Source organism: Hylobates moloch, unplaced genomic scaffold (genome assembly GCF_009828535.3).
Source record: "Hylobates moloch isolate HMO894 unplaced genomic scaffold, HMol_V3 SCAFFOLD_4, whole genome shotgun sequence".
Taxonomy (NCBI): domain Eukaryota; kingdom Metazoa; phylum Chordata; class Mammalia; order Primates; family Hylobatidae; genus Hylobates; species Hylobates moloch.
Genome location: NW_026652279.1, coordinates 13,164,012 through 13,185,075, shown reverse-complemented (window position 1 = coordinate 13,185,075; position 21,064 = coordinate 13,164,012). Strand labels below are relative to the sequence as shown.

Here is a 21,064-nt window from a genome sequence, read left to right as displayed (position 1 = left end):
TTGAAGCCATACAATTTTTGAAAAATACTCATTTTAAAGGTTAACACTCCAGTGCCACCATATAATGAAAGCTCTAAAGCAACTTTTACCAAGTCCTGTTTCCTTCTAAGGAATCATCTGATTTTGTAAAAGTCGTGATGTCTAGCTTTGTTTATATCAACAACTAGAACAGTGATTTCTTCATCCTTGTCTTTTAAAGACATTGTTATTATTTCCAAGTGTGAAATTGGAGTATTTGACTTGGAGAAACCGTTTCGTTTCCTCAACGTGTTTCAGTGTAGAATGTCTCCCTGTACTCTTTATTCTTTACTTGGGGATACATCCAAGTTCTCAGATATGGAACATTTAGGACTGAATTTCAGGATGTTAAGCTGAGAATTCACTTGAAGTTACCTTTTAGTTACCCCTCTAGAGTTTACGTCTCCTAAGGTAAGTTATGCTATACAAAAATATGAAAAATGAAAAAGAAACAAAACGTGTATATACATCATTAAATAACACCAAAATCATATACCATTTCTTGCTCATATCACACTGTTTAGTCTGTCAGAATTCCAGCTGTTTCTTTGTTCAGGCCAATTTGTTGTGTCTTCCTCTGAGTTTATCTGAGTGGAAGAATTAAGAGAGGAATCCCTTGGGTTTTCTTCTTAGAATGAGCTGTGAGAACCCTTGTCCAGTTCTCTACTTTACCATGTAGATATCAGAGGCTCTTTTCTGTTTTTTCCTCCCACCCCCCTACCCACTATGAATGAATTTAGAGGTAACCACTTTTCTACTGAACTGGTAACAGATTTTTTTCTCTTCTTAGTCTTACAGCAGTTCTGGTTTAATTTATTTGGGCATTTAACTCTTGACATGGCTAGAGATTTTCTAGATTTCCTAGAGTAGAAAATCTAGAATAAATCTAGAAAATCTAAACAGAGTAACAAGGAGATACGCTTTGCTATAGAGTGAAGGGCCAGGTAGTCTTCTTGTTCAAGAAGTTAACATTTGGGTCTGGAAATGGCTAGTAGATAGAAGAAGGAATGAGAATAAAAGAGTAGTGAAGCCAACTTTCATACCATTGCCTATCTGTTCAGAGAGTACCAGATGCTTTGCAGCTATTTTACCTGCACATCATGTGTTCGGTGTCTCCAGCTCCTTAAAACTGGCAAGTAGATAATGCCACTTTCAGGTATGATACACTGGGACAGGCATAGTTACTTGGATACTTGCACAATAATTATTTCTCACCTTTTTGCTACCTCCAATAGCTTTGGGGTTCATATACTCCTAGAATTCATTTTCTGACAGATGTTTGGTTTTTTTTTTTTTTTTTTTTTTTTTTTTGAGACAGAGTCTCTTGCTCTGTCACCTAGACTGGAGTGTAGTGGCACACTCTTGGCTCATTACAACCTGTCTCCCAGGTTCAAGTGATTCTCCTGCCTCAGCCTCCCAAGTAGCTGGGATTACAGGTATGTGCCACTGTATCCAGCTAATTTTTGTATTCTTAGTACAAACGGGGTTTCACCTTGTTGGCCAGGCTGGCCTCAAACTCCTGACCTCAAGTGATCTGCCTGCCTCGGCCTCCCAAAGTGCTGGGATTACAGGCATGAGCCACCACGCATGGCCCAGATGTAGGTTTTATACAATGCAAATTCTAAATCAAATACTTCCACGAGAGACTCTTATCTTAATAGTAGATGTACAAAAATACTTCTGTGTTTCAGTGGAAGTTACTCCATTATATACCCTTTATGGATGCTGCGAACACATTCTAGAAACGGATGTCAACCAAGGGAGATTCATTCATTCCATACGTTTTCTAATTTCAAAAAACGTACACCGTCAATATTTTTTCTTAATTGAACAGTTTGTGGAACAGACGGGTGCTTTAATTATGGTGGTCTAAATTTACACACATTGCAGTGGTATTTTGCTACATTAATTACCTTACTTGTCAAGAGTAACAGGTAATTAGTACATCAACTCACCCTCCTGCAGTATATAGAAACAGAACTTTATTTGAAAAGATTCAGCAAACCCCATTGTATAGCCACTCTACACCTTTGTCTTTGCTACAAGAAGACAGTTGTCAGAGCATTTGTTTTATCATTAGCAGGGTAGAGGTGAGTTCACCCTTTTCTTTGTGTCTTTCCACCTAAGATGCGTGTCCAGAAACATTCATAGACTCAACAAGCATGTGGACTAGCAAGAAACTTTGAGATGATCGAGTTCATTAAACCTTCTCCTGATAATGTGTTTCAGAGAGGGTGCATGACTTTTCCAAAGCCACACAAGAAGTAAATTAATGTCCAAACCAGAATTGGCACCAGTGTCACCTCACTATGCTGCTTTTTGTGAAGCTTAGTGCATTTTAATGTTTTTTTACAACTATAGGAAAATCATTTGGTGTAGTATACTTTGAATATTCATTCACTTCATCCTCCTCACTTGAACTTCTAACCAGTGCTTTGGCTGCCTTACAAAGAGTATTGATCCTATATTCTGTTGAACTGCCAGGTACAACTCATGTCATTTGGTTTCCTCTCCAGTGTACTAGTGTCAGCTTTTATGACAAGTTGTGTTAAAATTCTACTTTAACATGTTTTTTTTTGTAAAGGCGAACATTTTGGAGCATATAGGATGCTCTTAGCAAAATCATGCAACATTAACTCTCCTGGTTGCCATGGCATAGAAAGAAAAGATTTTGTCAGCTTTTAGGTGTGGTCCGGAATATACACAATGACATAATATGGGTGTACTATCTTAAAAGGCTTTGTCCCCTTTTTAGTCAAACACCTGTGACAAAATTACGAACTGTGGTTAACATAGAATACTTACAAGTGGTTTTTCAGAGTCGTCCAGGGTAGAGGAGCTCAGCGTGCAGACAATTTTAGTACCTACTTTTCTTCTTGCACCTGGCACTGGGAGTGAGTGACATTAAAAAGAAGTTCAAGAAGTCAAGAGTTAAGGATCCTACCTTGCAGACATTATTTGAGATATCTTGTAGGGGGCAGGGTGGGCCTCTCAAGGGTCATTTACGACGTTTAAGGGAGAATCTCTTCCAGTCCTCAACCCACGTCAATTTCTGATGCCTGAATTCCAAGCCTAGATTCATCATTTCTGTAACTGATCTTGTCGTGTGCATTTGCAAATCACTTTGGCATTTATAACTTGTTACATTATAGCTTCGAGTGAGTTTTTCTTTTTTCTTAGCTTTTTATTCAATGGAAGGATAGCATGGTATATTTAGATTTGGTAATTCATCCATTCAACGCATATCTGCTGAGTGCCTGCTGTGTGACAGTCATTGTGCTGTAGGTGGCAGGAGGAGGAGTGCATAGCAAGGCAGGAAACAGACCTTTGCCCTCTCGACTTCTTTCTACTAGAGGGCAGACTCTGTGAGAGCTCCGCCAGGGCTCTGTTCTCCTAGAGTTTGTCCTCTAGTATAAAGAAGCAGAGAGCGCAAGTGAAACGAAGGAACAAGATACCTACATGGAATGGGAGTTCACACAGGATACAGTGGAAAACACAGACCTTGGGAAAGCCTGTCTAGCCAGGGAAGGCCTCTTGGAAAAGGTGACTTTCTATTTAAGACTTAAAGAATGATCCTAGGCCATGCGCAGTGGCTCACGCCTGTAATCCCAGCACGTTGGCAGGCTGAGACAGGAGGATCACCTGAGGTCAGGAGTTCGAGACCCGCTTGACTAAAAAGGCGAAACCCCGTCTCTACTAAAAAAAAAAAAAAATTAGCCAGGAATGGTGGTGCATGCTTGTAATCCCAGCTACTTGGGAGGCTGAAGCAGAAGAATCGCTTGAACCCTGGAGGCGGAGGTTGCAGTCAGCTGAGATCGTGCCACTGCACTCCAGCCTGGGTGACAGAGCAAGACTCCATCTCAAAAAAAAAAAAGACGAAAGAATGATCCTCATGTACAAAGAGCCAGGGGAAGAACCTTTCAGGCAGAGAATGAAGAGGGCTAAGCCTCACAGTTAGGAATAAGCCGAGTGTGGTGTGGGGTCAGAAAGACCAGTGTGGCTCCATGTGGTTATTAGAGAAGGAGGTGGGGCGTGAGGATGGTGTGGGAGAGGTTGGGGGGTCAGCAGGACCCTGTATACCGGGGCGAAGGACTGGGTTTTGTTCTCTGCCATCTAGGCTGGAGTGCAGTGATGCAATTGTAGCACCCCGCTGCCTCAAATTCCTGGGCTCAGATGATCCTCCCACCTCAGTCTCCCAAGCAGCTAGGACCACAGGTGGGTGTGCCACCATGCCTGCGTAATTTTTTAAATTTTTTATAGTAATGGGATCTTGCCTCGTTGCCCAGGCTGGTCGCAAGCTCCTGACTTCAAGTGATCTTCCCACCTCAGACTCACAAAATATTGGCGTCACAGGCATGAGTCACTGCACCCAGCCTGGATTTTATTCTGAAATGGATGCAAAGCAGTTGGAGGCAGTGACTTCTGATTCAGGTGTGAGAGCAAACCGCGTGGACTGGGGAATGGATTGCGGTTTCAGGTGTGTTCTTGAGAGTAGGCTTCCTTGGGGGAGAGGCTGAGATTCTGGTTCCCTGAGGTTGGGCAAGGAATCCTGGAAGATGCCACCCCTGAGACAGACTCAGCTGGCCCTGGTGAAACGAGAAAACCCTTTTCTAACTGGTGATGAGATGCAGCTGCGCACCAACACAAGGGTGGAAGCACAGTGCTTCAGAGCACAGTCCTCCAAGTGTGGCGCCTGAACCAGCAGCAGTGGCGGAAGCAGCACCTGAGAACTTGTTAGAAATTGAAGTTTTCTGGCTTCACTGTAGCCATAGTGAATCAGAAACTCTGGGGTTGGGGGCCAGGTGCAGGGGATTACAGGGAGGCTGAAGTGGGTGGATCGCCTGAGGTCAGGAGTTCGAGACGCCTAGCCTCTACTAAAAAAATTAGCTGGGCGTCGTGGCGTGCGCCTGTAGTCCCAGTTACTCGAGAGGCTGAGGCAGGAGAATTGCTTGAACCCGGGAGGTGGAGGTTGCAGTGAGCTGAGGTCGCACCACTGCATTCCACCCTGGGCCACAGAGCAAGACAACTTCTCAGTAAAAAAAAAAAAAAAAAAACAAACTCTAGGGTTGGGACCTAGCAATTGTGCTTGTAACAAGACCTCCAGGTGATTCTGATGAGCATGCAAGTTTGAGAAGCCTGTTATACAGTGTTTGTGGCAGATAGTGGCAGAAAAGACTTGGGACTTCCTACAAATGCACTGATGCACTTGTCTCATGGGAAGGTAAGACAAACACAGTAAAGGGCTATAGCTAAGTGGTGCCCTGGTGCCGATCGGAACCTGCGTCTTGTGACTCTGTTCTAGTGCCCTTTCCTCAAAGGTTTATGAAGTGAAAGAATAAACAAACTAACTTTGTATTTTTAAGGATAATTATATTTCTAAAGGAGGAGTTGGGTGGATGTTTAAGGACAAGTGCTGTGGTGTGTGAACTCAGGTGACCTTGTTTCTCGTGGTACTATTTTCTCAGATAATTTAGAAAAGCAGTGTCAGTGTGAATAACTCACTCCTTTTTCCCTGTCACTGGTAGAAAAACAAGTGTTTTTGTCTTAAGTTACACCGTTGAGACACTTAGCAGAGTGTAATAGCGTTCTTTTATTTCTGTATTACTCAATCTATTTGGCCTTGTTTTGGTTTTGGAAGTCCTGGCACTCCCAAGTTATGTTTTTAGTGTCATGGAAGAAGGCAGAAGATTGATTATTTTCAGGCCTGGTATTTGTGCTTGCTCCTATCTGCTTTGGCCAACAGCGCTGTCAGAAAATCCTAGGATCGTTTCCCTCACCCTCCACCCAGTGCTGTCTACCTGGCTAACACCCACCAACTTCTAATTTAATGGCTTGCAGGTCATTTCTTCCACGAAACCTTTTCTGACCCCTGTGCTTAGGTTACATCTGTGTGTTAATCATTCCCATGTGCTTTTGTTGGTGTTTCCTGGTAGTCTCTGGGCTCCAGGAGGTCTTAAACCTCATTTGTCTCAAGTTCAAGCTATATTGTGCTTCAAACATAGTGTCTGGCATGTGGTAGTGCTGAGAAAGTAGCTGTTTCGTGGGTGCTTTCCCTCTGAGTTGATTAACTACACTCTATGGTCGATCTTTGGAAGACATAGTGGTGGGTTCTTCCTAAAAGGGGGTTTACACCAGATATTAAGACATGGTCCCTGCTGGGCGCAGTGGCTCACGCTTGTAATCCTAGCACTTTGGGAGACTGAGGCTGGCGGATCACAAGGTTAGGAGTTCGAGACCAGCCTGACCAACATGGTGAAACCCCATCTCTACTAAAAATACAAAAATTAGCTGGGCATGGTGGTGCAGGCCTATAATCGCAACTACTCAGGAGGCTGAGGCGGGAGAATTGCTTGAACCCAGGAGGCGGAGGTTGCAGTGAGCTGAGATTGCGCCATTGTACTCCAACCTGGGCGACAGAGAGAGACTCTGTTTCAAAAAAAAAAAAAAAAATAGACATGGTCCCATGGGGTCAAGATGGGAGAAGTAGAGGCAAAGCCAGAAATAAGTATTTCTTTGAGGTAGATCTTAATGCTGTATACACTTACAATGTGTTAGCTGCTGTGACTAACACAGAGATTTTGGTAGCTTTACATAATAAGGTGTATGTTGTCTTCCCTTCATGTCTGTTGAACCTCCTCCATCTTATTCTTGCTATGGGGTCTCAGCAGGTGGTGGGGAAGCGGAACAGGGAGTGCAGTTGACCTGCCATCATGGGCTTAGAAGTGCTGCCCCTTGCTACTGCTCACATCCCATTGACCAGAAATCAGTCACATGGGCCTGACTTGTGTAAATGCCAGTGAAATTGGGATTGGAATTGGAAATGTCATTTCCCTGTGTACCCAGGATGAAGACAGTGCAGTGAAATTAGTTATCATGTGACAGTCCCAAACAATTGATTACTTTGGTTTTAGCTACTGAGATTTGATCAAAATAAAGCACACCTCCTATTTTTGTAGCCTGTTCATATATCAATACCTTTTTTTTCTGAGAGACTGATGAGAGTGATGACCCACAGTGGTTCTTAACTTCTGCATGTCATGAAGAGGATGTCTTTCATTTAAATCCCAACTAAGGCCAGGCATGGTGGCTCATGCCTGTAATCCCAGCACTTTGGGAGGCCAAAGCAGGCGGATCACTTGAGGTCAGGAAGTTCGAGACCAGCCTGGCCAACATGCTGAAACCCCATCTCTACTAAAAATACAAAAATTAGCCGAGTGTCGTGGCACACGCCTGTTATCCCAGCTACTCAGGAGGCTGAGGCAGGAGAATCCTTTGAACCTGAGAGGCAAAGTTTGCTGTGAGCCGAGATCACACCACTGTACTCCAGCCTGGGCAACCGAGTGAAACTCCATCTAAAATAAATAAATAAATAAATAAAAATTAAAATTAAATAAATAAATCCCAACTAAGAGCCTGTCTTCCTCTGTAGGATTCACCAGGGTAATTTGTCGAGGGTCCGGCTGTAGCATGCAGTCCTTATGTCATCAAACGAAATATTCAAACCTAAGTGGTGAACAAGTCTGAATCCAAACAGATTGGCTCTCACAGGACAATATCTGCTTGTGTTCTGTTTTTTTCTTCTGCTCCTGGAATTGACAACTCTGGGAAAAAGTTTGGTGGTATTGCAGAGGACTAACTAGTCCATTACCTGTGGTCAAATTCTTAATTCTTAAGGAGAAAATTGAAGTTGCTTTTAAGATTTGAATTTTCTGTTCACTGATCTCACTTACTTTCATCCAGAAAATGATATGAAAAATGATCCATGATATATTCCGTGGAGGAAAACACATAATAGAGTGTTTATAGTACACGGTTTTTTGTTGTTGTTTTCGGATTTTTTTAGGGAAAGATATGTTATTTTCCCCACTCACCGTCATGGTTCTCAGGATAGGAGCTGAAACCTTCATCTAATCTTCAATATCCCTCCCTGCCGTCCTTCCAGCCCAGTATAAAGACTCAGTGAGAAGCTTGTAGTGGAGATACCTAGTTAAGCAGGAGGGCAGAGAGGCCAACAGGCCTCAGGTCATACAGGACCTTGTAAACCATGGGAATGCTTTTGGTCCCTGTCCTGACACTACTGGGAAGCCATTGAGAGAATGCAAACAGGGAGCGAATGCAAAGTGAGAGAGAGGGAGTGTGTATGTGTATGTGAGAGAGACACTGGTGAATGATGATCACATTTGTTGTGGGTTTTTTGGCTGTGGGGAAAGAGCCTCTGCAGGAGAGAGGAGGCGCAAAGGCAGTGTGGTGCCCTTCTCCTAGCTGACAGGAGAGGTCTCCTGCCTCCTTCTGCACAGAAGTTGCCTGTCAATCAGGAGCTTACCATCCCAGCTTCAAAGCAGGCAGTGCATTTGGGGTAAATATTTATGAAATGCCAAGCTTCGTGATCAAGATGTATTTTGTTTTTAATGAGCAAATGACTCAGAATTGTTTGAGGTTATTAAAAGACAAATTATTGTGTGCCATCATGGAAAAAGGGAAGAGGAGAAAGTATAATTTTACATCAAGCAATTTATTTACAGCCATAATCCGCAAGCAGTCAACCTCTTTAAACAAAATTATTTAATTTCTTGTAAAGGCTTGAAGTATAAAAATTTAATTTAGGGAATCTCATTAAGAGGACTTTTAAAAAGTAAGGTGGTCTGTTCAGTTGCTTTAAGGAATGTTAATTGAGTGCGTAAGATACCATAAACATTGTGTTTGGGGCATGAGAAATGACATGAACCTCTGCTCTCAAGACACTTCTAGTCTGGAAACAAGACAGTCAAAAGCCATTAATAAATGAGTAGAAATGTGCAAAATGTTTCTTCTTTTTTTAAAGTCAAAACCATTGTTTCAAATTGTGTAACAGGTATTTTGGATATTACTTGGTTTTGGAAAATCTAGAGAATACAAAAAATTCTAAAGAAAAATCCTGACCTTAATCCCATTTCTCTAGGGCAAATACTGTTAATTTTATTTTTTTCTATTCTTCATTGGCACATATTTTTATACAGCTGAGAATTACTGTAGATACAATTTTCCAATCTTGCTTATTTTGTATCACATTGTAACAAGCATTTGCACACATTTCCCCATTTTTAATGACTACAACCTATAAAATATTCCTTTGTCAGACTGGATTGTCATTTACTTGCTTTTTTTCTATTTTGATAGACGTTTAAGATAAGACAGATTCATAAAATTTACCCATTTTATGTCTCAAATCATCTTTTACGCTTAACTGTTATAATAAAACATTAATAGGGAACTGAGATTTAAAAAAAATATATCTCTCTGTATGTATGTCTCTGAGCTTTGCCATCCAAAATGAAAAAAAAAGTGGACCAAGTCGTCATTACAATAATTGTACATCCTTGAGAGAATAGTGGGGGGAATAATACATTTGACTCATTGTTTTTGGCATATTCTATCACTGGACACGTAGCTCCTACCCTGAAATTGGTTAAGAAAGAACGTCTTGGTTTTTGTTTTGTTTTGTTTTGTTTTTAAAACGGAGTCTTGCCCTGTCGCCAGGCTGGAGTGCAGTGGCATGATCTTGGCTCACTGCAACCTCTGCCTCCCAGTTTCAAGCAATTCTCCTGCCTCGGCCTCCCTACTAGCTGGGATTACAGGCGCATGCCACCACGCTCAGCTAATTTTTGTATTGTTAGTAGAGATGGGGTTTTACCATGTTGGCCAGGCTGGTCTCCATCTCTTGACCTCGTGATCTGCCCACCTTGGCCTCCCAAAGTGCTGGGATTACAGGCGTGAGCCACCGCACCCAGACAGAACATCCTTTAAATCCAAGAAAGCGGTTTGCTTCTAATTTAGGGAATCTTCATGACTGATTTTGAAACTTTTAGCGGATGTCATTTCTGTCTCACTCTTCCAGTGACATCTAAAATCTATTGTTTATTTTGCTTTTTTAAAAAAGTTCCAACATAAAGTCACTTTAAGGTGACTGTTACCTACACTATTGTAACACAGGGGCTTGACTGTATTGATGAGAAAAAGCTTCAGCTTTTTTTTTTTGTTATTGCAAGTATTTCTTGGAATTTTGTTCAGAATGGCATGGGATTCTAGTAAGCTCTCTATGTGGGCGCATGGGCCCTTGGAAAGGTGGCATGACTTAGGGGAAAGAACCAGGCGTGGGATGAGCGAGTGGAAGCTGAGCCTGCCAGCACTCATCTTTTAACCCTTTGGCAAATTAAGGCAACTACCCTTACCATCAGTAATCCATCCCTGGCAGTCAAATATCCTGAGTGAAAGTGCTGACCAGAGTCTATTTCACATTATTTTACATAAGACAAATTTTAATGTGTTATGTGTCAATGTGCAAAACCCTCAATCAATGTTCTGAAGCAGAAGTTGGCAAATCCAGTCCACTGCCAGTTTGTGTAAATAAAGTTTTATTAGAACACAACAACACTCACTTGTTTACGTATGATTACTTTTCTACTATAACACCCAAGTAGTTGCAATAGAGAGCTTGTGGCACCAAAGTCTAAAATATTCGCTCAGTGTTCCTTTACAGAAAAAGTTTACCAACTCTTTTCTAAAATATGACTAAAAGATAGTAAAATGTCTTATATATACACAGCTATCACGTTAAGGATGTAAAAATGTTTAAAACATTAATTACTTAACAGTTAATATGATCTCAACATTTGTTTTGTTTGAAATGTGACTTCTTTTTTAATCATGAAGAACATCTGAGACACATCACTTTTGTGGCTGGGTTTTCAAAACCTCTAGGGAAGTTTCTGATGTTCTACCAGTTGTACTGCAATGTGACACTTAACCTTCACCCATTTCATTAAAAGTGTTACGTTAAATTTGAAGGATGTGATAGGATTTTTTCTTTTATAATAGCAGCAGGCAAAACTGTTTTATTTAGAAATAAATAAAACATGTATTTTCTGTAAAGTTTGGATATTAAAAGCCAATTCAACAACAAGAACAAAAGGCATTCAATTAGGAAACTGTCAACTGGATTAATATTCTGTGGCATTTGGTTTTTTTTTTTTTTTTTTTTTTTTTTTTTTTTTTTTTTTTTTTTTTTTTTTGAGACGGAGTCTAGCTCTGTCGCCCAGGCTGGAGTGCAGTGGCGCGATCTCAGCTCACTGCAAGCTCCGCCTCCCGGGTTCACGCCATTCTCCTGCCTTAGCCTCTCCGAGTAGCTGGGACTACAGGCGCCCGCCACCACGCCCGGCTAATTTTTTGTATTTTTAGTAGAGACGGGGTTTCACCGTGGTCTCGATCTCCTGACCTCGTGATCCGCCCGCCTCGGCCTCCCAAAGTGCTGGGATTACAAGCGTGAGCCACCGCGCCCGGCCGGCATTTGGTTTTATTTCACTTCTTAGAAGCTCAGTATTCTTATCTGTAAAATGGGAATCAAGCTTCCTTACTGGGCTATGTGAAGCTTAAGTAAAACTATGCCTGACACATTTTGGGAATACATTAGCTGTTGGTTCCCTTTCCTTTTACTACCCTTAGCTTAGTTAGAGGAGCAAATAATTGTAACTGTGAAATATTTTCAGAAAATGTTCCAAATTGACAGAGCTTCTGCTTACTTACGGTTACCTGGAGACCTAAGTAAAAGCCAGGGAGAAATTGGAAAGGTCCATGTATTTGGGTAAGAGATACTAGCAGCTGTAACCAACATTCCAGAATTTGAAATTTTTGAAGTTAACCAGGTGTGATGGCATGCGCCTGTAGTCCCAGCTGCTCAGGAGCTTAACTCAGTGCAGTTTAATGGGTGAGCACCTCCCACTCTTAGTGCTGGTTGAGGGGGACAGGAGCGGTGGTGGCTCTGCTCCATGTAGTCTTTCAGGGACCCAGGCGAATTCCATCCAGTGACTCCACTATCTCCAGGAACTAGGAGTTCTCTAATGGATCTATGGGCCCACAATCCAGGGAAGAAAGCAGTCATTAGGCAGGGTGCCAGAGGCTTCAGGATCTGAATGAAAGTAGTGTATACCCACTTCCGTCTGTTTGGTTAGAAATCAATCACCAGGCCCCACCTAACTACAAGGGATGCTGGGAAATGCATTCCAGCTGTGTGCTGAGGAAAAAGAAATGGATTTGATGGTTTATCTGGTCTCTGCCACAGACTGACCGCATTTTCTTGTATTATTATGGAGGACAAATGTTTAATATACATGAAGTGCCCAGAGGTGCTGATAATCTGAGAACCTGTCTCCAAGTGCCCTGGGAAGGGCAGCATTTAGAGACAGTCGTGCTGGTTTGGAACAATGTATCTGCATACTTGTTTAAATATATTTTAAAAATTAGCCTGCAATCTGAATCTACTTCCCACATGTTGTGTGCCATTTAGGCATTTTGGCATTCTAAAATGACAGATCTATCTCAGAGTGAGTAAGTTTAGGAATACGTACTTAAGAAATGTTGCATGCGATGACATTTTCCTTCCCAAAGTGATCTACGTGAACTCAAATTCATTTTGCTATTTTATAAAATAAGAAGTTGTACACAATATTGAGTAGAATTCTTTATCCGTGATGGCAGATAGAACATCTGTTGAAATACTACCGCTGTTACTTATTTCAAATTGCACATTTTACAATGAACTATATCAGAATCATTTTCAATTTTTTAACACCTTTAATAGATGTAAGCACACCTTTTTTTTGAAAGTTATTCATTTTAAATCATGATTATATGAATATTTTAGGATTCTAATCACCCTAAAATGAAGGACAAAATTTATCATACCAAAATAGAAATTTAATTTAAAGTACAAAGAACTTGATTACAAGGTTTAGTAGACTAGAAACAATACATAAAAGAGGATATTAAAAAACACTTTTTAAAACACCCTTGGCATTATAGTTTTACAGTAGATTTGGAAAAAATACAACAGCATTTATTAATGTTTGTGAAGATCATATTATAGACTAATCAAAGATCAAACTTTTGTAAGGTTCAAAAAACCCACATAAGCAAATTTTGGTCAGTTCCTGGAAAATACTAACTTTAAATATCTTCATTCAGGCTGGGCATGGTGGCTTATGCCTGTAGTCCCAGCACTTTGGGAGACAAAGGCAGGCGGATTGCTTGAGGCCAGGAGTTTCAGACTAGCCTGGGCAGCACAGTGAGGCACTGTCTCTACAAAAAATACAAAAAGTAGCCAGACATAGTGACACCTGCCTATAGTCTCAGCTACTTGGGAGGCTGAGGCGGGAGGATGGCTTGAGCCTGGGAGATTGAGGCTGCAAAGAGCAGAGATCATGCCACTGCACTGCAGCCTGAGCAACAGAGTGAGACCCTGTCTCAAAAAAGTAAATAATAGGGCTGGGCGCGGTGGCTGACACCTGTAATCCTGGCACTTTGGGAGGCTGAGGCGGGTGGATCACAAGGTCAGGAGATCCAGACCATCCTGGCTAACACGGCGAAACCCTGCCTCTACTAAAAATACAAAAAATTAGCTGGTCATTGCGGTGGGCACCTGTAGTCCCAGGTGCTCGGGAGGCTGAGGCAGGAGAATCGCTTGAACCCAGGAGGTGGAGGTTGCAGTGAGCCGATATCACACCATTGCACTCCAGCCTGGCGACAGAGCAAGACTCCATCTCAAAAATAAATAAATAAATGAATAAACAGTAAATCACAAATTTTCATTCAGTATCATACAGTTAGTGAAGTTCGTTTGAGATGGAAGCTGCTCTTGGCCGTATTGTGATCCAGGGGCCTTAGTCAAAAGTCAGACTTGTCCACAGACATGTGTAATTAAAAATACTCCTCTCACTTTTCTTGGTTCTCCATGACATTTCCCACTACCTGTCACTTTGTCCTTGACGATATATGAGGCAGAAAACAAGTTGTGTGGACGAGGTTGGTTTTCCAGTCAGCTGTTCCTTATTTTTCTCCCGTGCTTCTTTGTTATATTAGAGTTCAAATTTACTATTCATGAAACACATTTTAATCAGTGACCATATCAGACAAATGGAAGCTAAGCGCTGGTTAGTATGTTGAAAATAAACATGAGGGCTCTCATTAATGTCTCTGTCTGAATAATTAGTTGAGCATCCAGTCCTGAGCAGCCGTGAAAGCAGACCGGCTTCTCACTGAAACGACAGGCTGACAGCCCTGTCTTGGAGAATGGTCATTAGTGTGCCCCGCCATCAATGTCATGTTACTGTGTCAAATTAGTTAGTGTCCCCTTAGGAGAGAAGCTGGACCTACAAATTATCTTCCCACATCCCTTGGAAACTGTGTTTGCCAAACCTGCGATCGAGTGTGAGCAAATTATTAACACGGCTCATAAATTAACTAGTTTACAGGCTTATAACATTTTACAAGGAGATAATAAAGGGGAGAAAAGTTTTCCAATTGCATTGCCCTGACGTGAGGCTGTGATCTGCCGACTTTTCCTTGAGGAGTCCACAGCTCATAGTTTTTTGTTAAGAGACCAGACACAGGGGGTGTCAGATCAAATGTTTGGAAATGTAGAATCTAAAAGGCAGCCAGTGTAAATCCATTGAAAACAATATAATTAACTTCATTATCTCATTGCTCTGATAAGTCAATGACAATGGTCATCTTTCTTTTAGTGGCAGTTGCTCATTAATGAGTTCACCAATTAAGTTTGAATGATTACAGCCATTACCAACTGAAATTATCTTAAAAACATTTTTGATGCATTCTTATCATACTCTTAAGCTCCCTTGCTCAAGAGGGAAAATGCCCACATAGCACATTAAACTCATATAAGAATGAAGATTCAAAAGTCATGATACATTTGGCAAATAGTTTATGCACAGTAGACACCAGATACCTAGAAAACATAGTGTGGACAAATCTGGCCTGAGTTTATCTCATATCTAGAAGAGACACCCACTGGGAACACCATCTCTTAACTCTCTTCTGAGTTCTGGTAGGCAGACAACCCACATAGTTTCCGGAGACAGGTGACTATTCAAATGATAAAACTTCATGCATCTCCTTTTTAGTTTCAACTTCTCCATCTGAGTAGGTTAAAAACATGTAAATTCACAAAGTATTGCTTGAATTTACTATTGAAAGAGAACACTGCACACAGACATACATGTACGTGCCCCGAAAGCTCAGGCTTTCTACCCATTCTGTAGTTCCATTTTTTTTTCCTGTGTTAGTGAGAGTCCTTTATTTAATCTTGAGGGCCATATAGATGGCATTATTATCTCAAGGATCTATGCAGAAAAGACCTGGCATGTGAAACCTTGCTACCGACAGCTATTCGCAAAAACTTTCTGAAAGTGCTTGAGGATGAGTTGACTTATCTGTCAGCAACTTCAACTTACTTGGAATTGGATTTGGTAAATATTCTACTAATAACCTAACCAAGCGATGAAAGCTTTGCAGTCTCAGCACATGAACAGAGTGACTGTTTCCATGAGAAGGTGTGTCACAGTCTCCTTCTGCATTTGAAATGCAACTGAAAAGAAAAGAGTTGCTAACTGTGGCAAGTAAGATTTTCTGTTTGGCTGACAGGAGAGAGCTTTTATGTTTTGCTAGTAGGGCGCCTGTGTCCACGTATGTACTTACTTCCTCCTGTCTGTTCTACTGGGCGCATTGAGACAGGGTAAAAGATCAAAACTCATGGCAAAATTATCATGTGGACCTATAGATCTTCTTTTTCTTATTTCTCAGGATGTATTAGCACTGTAATTATGAGAATTTATCTTGAGAAATAAGAAATTATAAGCCGAGCACGGTGGCTCATGCCTGTAATCCCAGCACTTTGGGAGGCCGAGGCGGGTGGATCATTTGAGGTCAGGAGTTTGAGACCAGCCTGGCCAACATGGTGAAACCTTGTCTCTACTAAAAATACAAAAATTAGCCAGACATGGTGGCGGACACCTGTAATCCCAGCTACTCGGGAGGCTGCGGCAGGAGAATCACTTGAACCTGGGAGGCAGAGGTTGCAGTGAGCTGAGATCGTGCCACTGCACTCCTCTAGCCTTGGCGATAGAGCAAGACTCTGTCTGGAAAAAAAAAAAAAAGAAAGAAAGAAAATTATTGCTGGGAGTGGCACACACCTGTAATTGCAGCACTTTGTAGGCTGAGGCAGGAGTATCACTTGAGCTCAGGAGTTTGAGACCAGCCGGCCTACTAAAATTTAGCCTGTCTACTAAAATTCTAAAATTATTTGGGCATGGTGGTGCACGCCTATAGTTCAAGGTAGTTGGGAACGCTTGAGTCTGGGAAGTTGAGGCTGCAGTGAGCCCTGAATGTGCCACTGCACTCCAGCCTGGGTGGCAGAGGGAGACCCTGCCTCAGAAAAAAGAAAAGAAATAGAAATTATGGTATGGAAGATAAAAGTGCCTTCAAGAGTGACAGTTTTACTCACCTACATAACATTTTGCATCCTCCTCCTGTAATTCAGGTTGTGAGCTAGGTCGAATGCTGATTCTAGAAGGCAAAGGATAAAATAGATGCTTAGATACATGGTTAAATACTGAAGGTAAATGTGGCGTGTAAATGAGGGATACCAAAGGCTCACGTGTCTGTGTTGCTTTTGAAGCATCACCATCTGCCCCTTCACTTAACCTCTTCTTTTCTTTTTGCTTTCAGCTTCCCTCTGTGTGTTGCAGTCCTGTGGCATTATGCATGCCCCCTCCCAGTGACCCCAGGCTTTTTATGGCTGTGAGACACGTTAAAATTTCAGGGTAAGTGACAGACACCACTGATGCTGTATACCACCTAAAAATTGCCATCTACCTTTGCGGGGGACCCAGTGGTCGATATAGTAATCCTGCAGAAGATAATGGCCTTTCTAATTACCAGGCCCTGATTCTGAAGCTAGCAGGCATTTGAATCCTGCTACCTCCCATGATAGCTTTATGGTTTTCAAGAATAGGGTTCATAACGTGGATCATATTTGTGGGAAGGTGACCTAATGCAGGGGTTGGTAAAATTTGTAAGGGACCAGATAGGAAATATTGTCATCTTCATGAGCCATACAGTCTCTTTTGCAACTAGTCAACTCTGCCTTTAGAGCACAAAAGCAGCCATAGATAATATACAAGCAAATGGGTGTCACTGTGCTCCAGTGAGACTTTATTTACAAAAACAGACAGTAAGCCATATTTGGCCTGAAGACTATAGTAGGCTGTCCCTTGATCGGATGCATCAAAAACGGACATTTGACCTGTAAACCTGACACCTCACTGGGTACCACTCCGTCTGACCTTGAGCAAACCATTTATCTGCGAGAAACAGGAATAAAAAATATATACCTGCCCTTACTACCTTGAAAGATGGTATTGTAAGGATGAAACAAGATATAATGCATGTGAAAGCACTTTGAAAATTTCGAAACTCCTTACAAATGTGATGATTGGCTCTACAGTCATTCTGGTTCACCTTGTGGAGTATGACTTCTTCACCTTTTTAATCACATTGGGCTTTCGTGAGCGAAATGAGTGTGGGGGAAAGCTCTATTATTTTCTGAGTAATGTGGTTTGTCTGTACGTTCCTTCTATTTTACAGTTGATGGACAAGCTGTTGAAATGTCTTTTTTTTTTAGTATCAAATATGAATGAAGGGATATGCGGGTAGATTATGGTAGGCTAAAGATCAAATGCCAATGAAGAACGATTAAATTTCCTTTAATCATCAGAATCTGAGAGTGCTGTAAGATCTCACCTTTAATATACGCCTTAATAAATAATAATGCTTTGGATGCCTACAAGTATGTTTGAATTTCACAAGTCTTGCATGTCAAAACAGAGAGACAGGCTCAGCAAATATGCTTCCCTGGGCTAGCAATACTAATTAAGAAGGCAAGTCATACTTAAACAAACAGCTTTGGGAATAGAGGGTTAATCAGAATCCCAATTCATGAATTTTCTAGTTTTTTTTTTCCCCTCAGAGAAAATTGTAGTGTCATCTTTAGATATGTTTTCATATCATTATATTAGTTAAGAATTGTTTTCTAGTAAGAGAGATATAAGTGTAAAAAATTATTTAAGTATTCTGTCGTAAAAATATCTGGGAAGAGCAGTTTGTGTCTTCTATCTTTCTATTCTGCTTATTCAAGTGTGTTCCTTCATCTTCAGGGTCACATGGTGGCTGCTGGCTCTCAGGCCATTGCCTCTACATCCCAGACCAAAAGTAGTTTTCCCAGCTGAGGCAGGCCTTTTTAAAGCCCTTTCCCTGTAGCCTTATCCAGTGATGCCTGCTTACGTCCTATTAGCCACCCCTAACTATAAGGGTATCTGGGAAATGCATCTGTAGACTTGAACAATCTGATATCCCAGGTAAATTCTGGGTTCTAGTACTAAGGAAAGGCGAATGCTTACTGAGCAACCATTGTGGTTACTTATACGAAATCATGCTGTCAATTTTGCTTACATGTTTAATTTTTATTTATTTTCAATGAATGCCTTCTGTTGACTGTGCCTTGTTTGAATTTTACATGTTAGAATTTTAGCCTGTTTAATTCTCAGCAGAGATACAGCTCAGTAAATATTTTAAGACCATAATATTCTTACTGAAAGTGCCATGGCAAATCTGAGAAATACATTTCTTTATGAAGAGAGCTATAAAGCAAAATTTAAACTCTCGAATATGCTAGTCTAGTGGGTTTTCCTTCCTGTGGATATAAGATTTCATTAAGGCTTGAGTACTAGCATGAGGTCTTAGCAGCACGCACTCACACCCAACTCTGTTCCCCCTATATGGGCAGGGGACATTGCTGACGGCTTTGCACTGTCCCTCTGTTCTTATGTAGACTCAAGGACAGGACAGAACTCTCCACCCCACATTTCTGTGATTTGTTGCTCCCTGTATCTCTGCTGAAAGCTTACCGTGGGAGTGGGGTGCACGGGACAAGTAAGCCACTCCTGTCCAAATTTTCTATCCCAAATTGGCCTGTACATGATTCTTGTGAAACTTTTTATCCCATAAAATGAATAGAATGAGACTTTCCTATGCTTTGTATTAATAATATATTCTCTGCCTATACTGGCCTGTGACGAGTAGTCGTAAAACTTAGGGTAATGGATGCATTCGCAGACACTCCTTGGATGCCTGCTGTGGTTACAGGATAGCAGCATGGTTAAGAGTGTCTGCTTTGAAGTTAGATCGGCTTAGATTCAGATTCCACCTTTTCCACTTCCTGGCTGAACAACCCTAGGCAAGTTACTTAACCTTTCTGTGCCATGGCCTCCTTATCTGGAAAAGGGGATAAAAATAGAAGCCAGCTCACTATGAAGAGTTAGAGAGGTGATGCTTGTAAAGAGCTTAGCACGGATCCTGGTACACCATAAATGCCAGCATTGTACTAGGCACCCCAGGTGATACAGTGGAAATCTCTGTCTCTGACAAGCTTGTACCATCCTGTTGCTGGTTCACTGGTCGTTGTTTTACTGATAGATGACGCATGTTTCGCAGTCCGTTGCTCCTCACCTGGTATTCCCTTGTAAATGCAAGTAGAGCCTTGGGAGCTTGTCCATCTTCAAGGACACATGCCGCTATGTATACAGCTGCTGTAGCCCTGTTAGCAGAGCTTAGGTCTCTGGATCCTGTTTTGAGAATTTCCCCTGAGAAGCATGCAGTTCTTTTTTTATTCCTTTTTTTTTTTTTTACTTAGTCAGACAATGGGCCTGCCTCGCAAGCAGAATTCACTAACTGCTTTCAAGTTGGTATTGCTGATGATAATCTGAAACTGTAGGGTTTCGCTCGTGCAGGCTGATATTACATGATGTGGATCTTCTGCCACCTCATCCCCCAACCCTGCCTCTGTGCTGACTCGGCAAAGCAGGTCCTAGTCCCCCACAGATCTTCTTGGGAATGGCCCTCAAAGAACTGTGTCATCTGCACACAGAAGCTGCCACAGGTCCGTGGCAAAGGATGTCAGCAGTACTCATGGATGACCCAGTTGGTGACTTGTACCCAGATTGAAAAACAGTGCCAACCACGTGACCCTGACTGTCTCTTGAGTTTTTGAGCCCTGCTAGGTGAGACGGGTAAGAGTCACACCGCCTATAATAACAAACCTGCAGTGATAACTCATTAACATTGACACCACATCACAGAATTGATGGTTCTGGGGCAACAGACCCCAGCCTATAGTAGTACTTCTCAGGGGTCTGCCTGACATAGGCTTTTCTTCCATCATGTTCACTGTGTGGAGATAGTGGCTTGAAGATCTTGTGTTCAAAAGACTCTTGGGAACTTTGAGCTTTTGCCGTGTGGTTTCCAATATTTTATTTAAACCCCATTACTCTTCTCAGATGTCATAAAAACTCCCTTGCCTCTGAACTACGGGATACCTTCTGTGCCTGCCAGGACTCACTCCTTCTCGTCCCTTAGTGTTCAGTTCAAAAATCAACCCCTTGAACATGCCTTTGCTGACCACCTACGTGAAAGGGGACATCCCCTTTATATTTTTCTTGACACAAACCTCTTGTTTGTTCCATGTGTTACAGCCCTGTCCCTTCATGAATTCACCTGTTTATCAGGTAATAAGCAAGAAGCAGGTCTTATTCAGTGTGGCTTCTCCATGGCTAGCAGTGCCTAACATATGGAAGGTCTGCATGCAGTCAGTATTTGTTGAATCAGTCAGAGTCTGGGGATTTCCCTATGAATTTCTGTGTTTTTCTGGCACCTAAGAGGACTGTATCTGGTTGAGGGAGAAAGAGAAGGAACAAAGCTACACATATCACCTTTATTGTGGGAATAGAATACTGCCCTTGGGTTTTCTCTGGAAGTTCCCACTACGTACTGCATACTCTGCGTGTCCTATCCAGAAGGTGTTATACATTATCTTCCCCGTGAAGACAGAATCATTTGCCATTTGAGCCTGAAGGATATTGTGGGTGGTACAAATTGATTAAGGACGTTGGGATCCAAGCTCAAACCCCAACACTCTCATTCAGTGGCTCTTTTTTTGGACAAATTATTTTCTGTCTCTAAGACTCAGTTTACTTCCCTGGGGCAGGGGTAATAGCATTACCTAGCCACTGAGCTATTGCACGGCTTAAATTAGATGGTACGTATAAAGCACTTTGCACAACATCTGGAACAGAATAACAGTGCTGTTGATTTAAGGGTATCAGCA

General features: G+C 41.7%; 1 protein-coding gene across 4 annotated transcripts in view; it reads left to right on the top strand.

Annotated features, from left to right (window-relative positions):
* The first annotated feature begins 16,577 nt into the window (after nucleotides 1–16,577).
* Nucleotides 16,578–21,064, top strand: part of FOXP1 (forkhead box P1) — a 411,134-nt gene continuing 406,647 nt past the window's right edge. For all 4 annotated transcript variants that reach the window (XM_058437157.1, XM_058437155.1, XM_058437158.1 and 1 more), the window contains exon 1: nucleotides 16,578–16,667. The gene's annotated coding sequence lies outside the window, so the exon portion shown is untranslated. The remainder of the gene's footprint in view (nucleotides 16,668–21,064) is intronic.